This window comes from Neofelis nebulosa, chromosome 5, assembly GCF_028018385.1.
Source record: "Neofelis nebulosa isolate mNeoNeb1 chromosome 5, mNeoNeb1.pri, whole genome shotgun sequence".
Classification (NCBI taxonomy): domain Eukaryota; kingdom Metazoa; phylum Chordata; class Mammalia; order Carnivora; family Felidae; genus Neofelis; species Neofelis nebulosa.
The window spans coordinates 60,519,000-60,526,136 of record NC_080786.1 but is presented as its reverse complement, the minus strand read 5'-3'; the positions used below and the strand labels follow the sequence as shown (position 1 = coordinate 60,526,136).

Genomic DNA, 7,137 nt, shown 5'->3' with positions numbered 1-7,137 from the left:
AGTATTCTGGATGCACACTCTAGCCATCTTGCATCCCTTCATACTCTCAGCTTTGTCTCTTCAGCTCAGGGCATGTGCGGTGTTTTCCTTTTCTTGGAAGCCTGTTTTAGTCAGTAAGCTGGGGGCAATTGCAAGGCCCACTTTATTTGTTTTCTGTCTTTCCGAGATTACTGTTCTTCAGTGTAGTGCTTTGAAAATTGTTTCACATATTTAATTAGATTTTATTTATTTGTTTTGCTTCAGGTTTAAGGGTAAATACCATTCCTGTTGCTATAGTTTCGCTGGAGGCAAAAGTCAAAGGCTTGAGCTTAAAAAAATTAACTTTATCATTAAATGCATCCATGTCATATTTTTACTCTTATTGTATTTCATTGTATGGAAATGCTATAATTTATTTATTTATTCATTTATTTTTCAAATAAAGTATATGTGGGTTGTTTCTGGTTTTTTTTTTTTTTTTTTTTTTTTAAATTTTTTTTTTTCAACATTTTTTATTTATTTTTGGGACAGAGAGAGACAGAGCATGAACGGGGGAGGGGCAGAGAGAGAGGGAGACACAGAATCGGAAACAGGCTCCAGGCTCCGAGCCATCAGCCCAGAGCCTGACGCGGGGCTCGAACTCACGGACCGCGAGATCGTGACCTGGCTGAAGTCGGACGCTTAACCGACTGCGCCACCCAGGCGCCCCTGTTTCTGGTTTTTTGACTATTACAAATAATGATGCTATGAACATTTCTTGTGTGTGTGTGTGTGTGTGTGTGTGTGTGTGTGTGTGTGTGACTGGCAGCACATGCATACAATTTGGGATATTTAATTTGGATTAGAATCTTTGGTCCCTAGGATTTATATTTGTTAAATAAGAATCAATATTACCAAAAAATTCTATATAGTGGTTTCGAGAATTCACCTTCCTCCTTCTCTACTCACTTGTCCATTGTATCACAATGCTGATTTCAGCTTTTCCAACACTTGAGTATTTTGAGAGTTTTAAATTTTAATCATTTTGGTATATATATAATGGTCCATAGCTGTGATTTTAATTTGCATATCCTTGATGGACATCACATTTTTATATTATTGGCCATTTGAATATCTTCTTTTGTGAAATGCCTGTTCAAGTCTTTTACTCATTTTATTGGATTTTTTGCCTAATTGGCTTATACATTTTTTCTAATATATATATATATATTATATACAAGCACTTTGCTATTTATATGTGTTGTTAATATTTTCTGCCACTCTGTGTTTTGCATTTTCTCTTTCTTCATGGTGTTTTTAGATAAACAGAAATTTGGACAGTGTTAACCATTGCCAATATTTTCTTTCCTTAAAAAGTTTTTTTAATGTTTATTTATTTTTGAGAGAGAGAGAAAAACAGAGGAAGCAGAGAGAGAGGGAGACACAGAATCTGAGTACAGAGCCCAACGGGGAGCTTGAATCCACAAAATGTGAGATCTTGACCTGAGCCGAAGTTGGACGTTTAATTGGCTGAGTCACCCAGGTGCCTCATTTAATGTTTAACATTTATTTATTTTTGAGAGACAGAGGCAGAGCATGAGCAGGGGAGGGGGAGAGAGGGGGAGAGAGAGAGAGAGAGAGAGAGAGAGAGAGAGAGAGAGAGAGAGAGAGAGAGAGAGAGAGAAGGGAGAGGAGAGAATGAGAGAATGCGAATGAATCTGAAGCAGCCTCCAGGCTCCAAGCTGTTGGTTAGCACAGAGCCTGATGTGGAGCTTGAACCTGTGAATGGCGAGCCATGACCTGAGCCAAAGCCGGACATTCAACCAACTGAGCCACCCAGGCACCCCTAATGTTTATATATTACATTTAGAATGACAGTCCATCTGGAATTAACTTTTTGGCATGTCTGAAAGAAGGATCAATTTTATTTATTCTTTTACATGTGGATATACAATTGTCCAAATACCATATTTTGAAAGGGAAATTTTTTGCCGTTGCTTTTTCAATTAAAAATATTACCTTTGTCATCAAGAACCTGTACGTGTGTGAGTGTATTTTGGGGCTTTTTTGTTTTATTGCTATTTATTTATTTATTTATTTATTTATTTATTATTGCTATTTATTGCTATTGCTTTATCTTTGGAACAATATCATACATATTACTTTTATAATAAGTCTTGATATCCTCTGTTTCTTAAGGTTAGTGACTTAAAACCGAGTCATTATTTTTCATAAAAGCATCTATTGGTTGTATAAAACTTGTTAAAACCATAACATTTATGCATATACTGAAACATTTTTGTTACTTCTTGAAATATTTTTCTAAACCTGTAGGTTAATCTTTGTTTCCTTTCTCATCAAGAATATATCAATGAGGGGCGCCTGGGTGGCGCAGTCGGTTAAGCGTCCGACTTCAGCCAGGTCACGATCTCGCGGTCCGTGAGTTCGAGCCCCGCGTCAGGCTCTGGGCTGATGGCTCGGAGCCTGGAGCCTGTTTCCGATTCTGTGTCTCCCTCTCTCTCTGCCCCTCCCCCGTTCATGCTCTGTCTCTCTCTGTCCCAAAAATAAATAAAAAACGTTGAAAAAAAAATTAAAAAAAAAAAGAATATATCAATGAAATATCTGAACATTAAAGATTGAAGAATCATCTATTTTTGTCCCACATTGCTCATGGCATATAAGTAATTAGTCTCCTTCTCAACCATTTTTAGCTTTAGCAATTTCCATTAGCATAATTTCTTATTAGAATATTCATAAGAAATATCTATTTATTCAAGTACCTTTTGTGGTTTAAAATCCATTATTTCAAAACTAAATGGGCTCTAAATTCTTAATCTTTGGTAGTAAGTTATATGTTAGGAATATAATGAAACCTTTTAGGTGACTTTGCCAGTTAGTATGGGATTAATAGTAATAGTGATTTCTATGCACCCCCCCCCCACACCATAAAAGCAGGGCCATAAATGGATTCATAATACTTACAATATTATGTGGAAGTGGCTTAGAAACAAGGTTTAGTGACATTTTTCTCAGCCTCTGACATATTCAGCTGATTATGAGGAAAAGGAGTGCCACGTATCTGAGAAATATAAACGGAGGTGATGCCATGTGATGATACGCTCTTAATACTCTTCCTGAGAAAGGAAGGGTCTTGGCTCACTGCTTCATGAAGACTTAACTTATAGAGACATAGAAGAAAGTGAATAAAGTAAGTTCCAAAACAGAGCTGCTAAAAAACAAGAAAACCTGGAATGTGCTAAGTAGTGAATCAAGAATATTACCTATGAATGGAAAGGAGATTTTGAGTATGTCCCTTTAAAAACAAAAAGTTGGAGCAGCTGTTGGAGCAGCAGTAAGACCTAGTCCCAGGCTATAAATTGCTCTGCAGTGATTTGTTTTTTATGTTTATTCATTTATGAGAGAGAGAAAGAGAGAGAGGGAGAGAGTGCATGCACAAGCAGGGGAGGGGCAGAGAAAGAAGGAGACACAGAATCCAAACCGGGCTCCAGACTCTAAGCTGTCAGCACAGAGCCTGACATGAGGCTTGAACCCATGAACCCTGAGATCATGACCTGAGCCAAAGTCAGAGGCTCAACCAACTGAGCACCCAGGCGCCCCAACTTTCTTATTCCTTGAAAGTTTGTGTATGTGTGTTCACTTTAACCTGTTTCTGCCTGCACGTGTTTGGCTAAAGCCTCACAGTGTGATCTACCAATGTCTCCAGATGGCTCTGGCTCCATCACTTTGGGAGAGCTCTGCCAGATTCCCAAATATTGTGGATTGTTGCTAGCCATTTTTCCAAGTCTTTCAACTATATTATTTACATCATACTCAACATTCCATACGTGAAAAGAAACTGGACAGGAATTCAACTTTATATATACGAAGATCCATGAAATTGGACAAAACCACATTTTTGCCTACAAAGAGTTCTTGTTTTAAAGAGTTAAGGAGGGGGTTATCTGGGTGGCTCAGTTGGTTAAGCGGCTGACTTCAGCTCAGGTCATGATCTCGCGGTCTGTGAGTTCAAGCCCCGCGTCGGGCTCTGTCCTGACAGCTCAGAGCCTGGAGCCTGTTTCGGATTCTTTGTCTCCTTCTCTCTCTGACCCTCCCCCGTTCATGCTCTGTCTCTCTCTGTCTCAAAAATAAATAAATGTTTTTTAAAAAAAAAGAGTTGAGGAGGATATGATCTCAGAAACATATTCACGGTCATTGAATATCTTCTTATACTTAGAAAATATGACCATTTTAATCTTGCATACACCAGGATTTTAAATAAGACTATAATTATTTTTCTTCAAATAAATGTACATATCTTACTTTGTAAATCATTTCAACAAATTCCTATGTATCATGTTTAAAATGAAACACTTTACATACTATAGAAGTAAAGATAATCACAAAATTAAACTCAACATAAATTTTTACCCATGGGATGCCTAGGTGGCCCAGTCGGTTAAGCATCCAACTCTCATTTCTGCTCAGTCATGATCTCATGGTTCCTGAGTCCAAGCCCCGAGTTGGGCTTGTGCTGACATTGTGGCACCTGCTTGGGATTCTCTCTCTCTCCCTCTCTCTCTCTCTGTCCATCCCCTGCTCATGACTGTCTGTCTGTCTCTCTCTCTCTCTCTCTTTTTCAAAATAAATAAACTTATAAGTTTTAGTTATGTAATTTTAAAATAGCTAAGCAAATGTTCAATTTTTTGTTCCTTTATGAGTAAACAAATTTTATATTATTTTTAAAGGTGCTGGTAACCATATTTACCTTAAGAAATCACATCAATGATTTTAAAGCTATTTTAGTCTTGGAAAAGAACTCATAAGGTAATATGAGTTCACAAAAATCTTATTAAGGAATAGTCTATATATCAGTGGTTTCTAGATTTTTTTATATTATAAAGTAGTGTGATTTTAATTAAAAATTGATTTACACAATGTGTGATCACACTTAGAAAAATTTTGCCCCGGGATATTAAAGGAAAATAAGAGGAGCATATAGGCATGGAAAGGGAAAAAGAGAATATCATTTACTCTGACTGTAATTTCATAAGAAAATACCAAAAATACAGGATGGAGTTAAATTCTCATCACATTCTTTAATCCAACATGTATAATTTTCACAAAATTTTGAAATTACTATTTTTTTTTCTTATTTTACCACAGATTGGTAAAAACTTATTTCTAGACCAGTGCTTGTTATAAAGCAGCATCTAGGAATCCATGCCATAAGGAAAATCTTTGCATTGGTGACAGACTATATACAAAGCTTTTCTACTTTTGGTAAAATAAGTCCGTCAAGCCAGTGATGAGTTCAGAATGCTTGGGTTTTCTTAATCCAGTGAATTATGCCGTGTTTATTCACTATTGGTCCCGTGCTGGGTGGTAGAGATAAAGAGCAAGATCTGGATTCTGCTGACAAGGAATGTTACAGTTTAGTTGGGAGTTTGTAACAGATATCTGCCCGTATGTCCTTCCCAATACCACATCTGTACTTCAGGCCCAGCTTCCATTTGGAGCCACTGAAGCCTGTCCTGTTTGCAAGGCTGTCAGGAAAAGCCAAGTAATAAACATCCCCAACCTAATGTCCCCTCATCAAGAGCATTTAGTAGAGAAATAGTCAAGCTTCTTTACCAGTTGGTAGAGTAACTCTGAGGTGTGTATTTCATGCTCTTTCCTGGGTGCCCCCAAAAGTCCACTCCAGGTTTCTGCAATTGTAACTTGCTTGGTAGCATACCTTTTATTTCCTTCTTTTCCCTTTCTCAGCACTGCTGTTCAGTATTGCTGTTTTCTGTAATCTTTTCCCTAAGAAACTACTTCTACTAGAATCTTGTCTCTAAAACTCGTTCTCGGAGAATCGCTTAAGATAGAGTTATTACAAATTATGTTATGAACTTGAAACAAAACAACAAACACAATAAAACTTTAAAGGGTGCTTTTTTTTTTCCAGAAAAATTGCAAACAACAACAGAAACTGACAACAGGGGACCTGAGTTTGTGCCTCTGCATTGTCAATTAGCTGCCTATTCCCCCCCCCACCTCGAATCTTTTTGGTTTCCATATGTCCTTAATTCTTTCATTTTATTTAAACTGTTGTTAAGAACACAAGATGAGATTTACCCTCTTAACAAATTTTTACGTGGAAGATATAGTTATGTTAACAGTAGGCACAGTGTTGTACAGCAGATCTCTACAATTTATTCATCTTACATAACTGAAACTTTATATCCTTTGAACAGCAACAAACTCCCTGTTTCCCCTTCCCCTCAGCTCTTGGTAACCACCATCCTACTCTGTTTCTATGAACTTGACTATTTTTGAATCCTCATATAAGTGGAATCATGCAGTATTTGTTCTTCTGTATTTGACTTACTTCACTTCGCATAATGTCCTTACAGATTCCCTTTAGCAGATTCATCCATGTTGTTGTGTATAGCAGGCTTTCCTTCTCTCTTAAGGGTGAATGATATTCCATTGTACATATATCTTACATTTTCCTTATCCATTCATCTGTTGATGGACACTTGGGATGTTTCCATGCCTTGACTGTTGTGAATGAAGATGTAGTGAATGGGAGAGTGCAGTTATCTCTCTGAGATTCTGATTTCAGCTCCTTTGGATATAGACCCAGATTCTCTTTTTACAGAAGCTGCATCATTTTACGTTCCCATCAGTAGTGCACAAGTGTTCTAATTTCTCCATGTTTTCACTAACATTTTTTAACTGTTTTTTTTTCTTCAGTTGTACACAAGAATAGTAGAATCTTTCTGTTTGTCACTGTGTGTCTTTGTCCCTGTTTCTGGCACAGAGCTTCTAAAACCCTTGGAATTTCCCAGGGGAGAGCAATAAAGATGTCTTTTCTTATATTAATTAGTGACTAGGAAAGCACCTAAGGGTGGGAGCTGGTTGCCAAGGGAACCAAATGAAAGGAAGTTGGAACTTTCACTCCCATTTCCTGATTTCAGGGAAGGGATGAGGGACTGGAGGTGGAACCAACCACCAAAGGTCATGATTTAATCATGCTTATGTAATGAAACCTTTATGAAAACCCAAAAGGGCAGAGCTTCCAGATTAGTGAACCAGAGCACAGGTAACAACATTCTGGTCCCCAAACTCAATGAGGAGACAGAAGCTTCCTTGTTTTGGACCTCACCCTGTGTATCTCTTCATCTAGCTGTTGAT

General features: G+C 37.5%; 1 long non-coding RNA gene across 1 annotated transcript; it reads right to left on the bottom strand.

Moving 5' to 3' along the window:
* Window positions 1–5,034: 5,034 nt before the first annotated feature.
* Window positions 5,035–6,813, bottom strand: LOC131511373 (uncharacterized). The gene is made up of 2 exons (XR_009261493.1): window positions 6,329–6,813; window positions 5,035–5,815 (listed from the first exon to the last, which is right to left on the bottom strand). It is a non-coding gene; the product is annotated as an uncharacterized LOC131511373 (long non-coding RNA).
* Window positions 6,814–7,137: the final 324 nt, after the last annotated feature.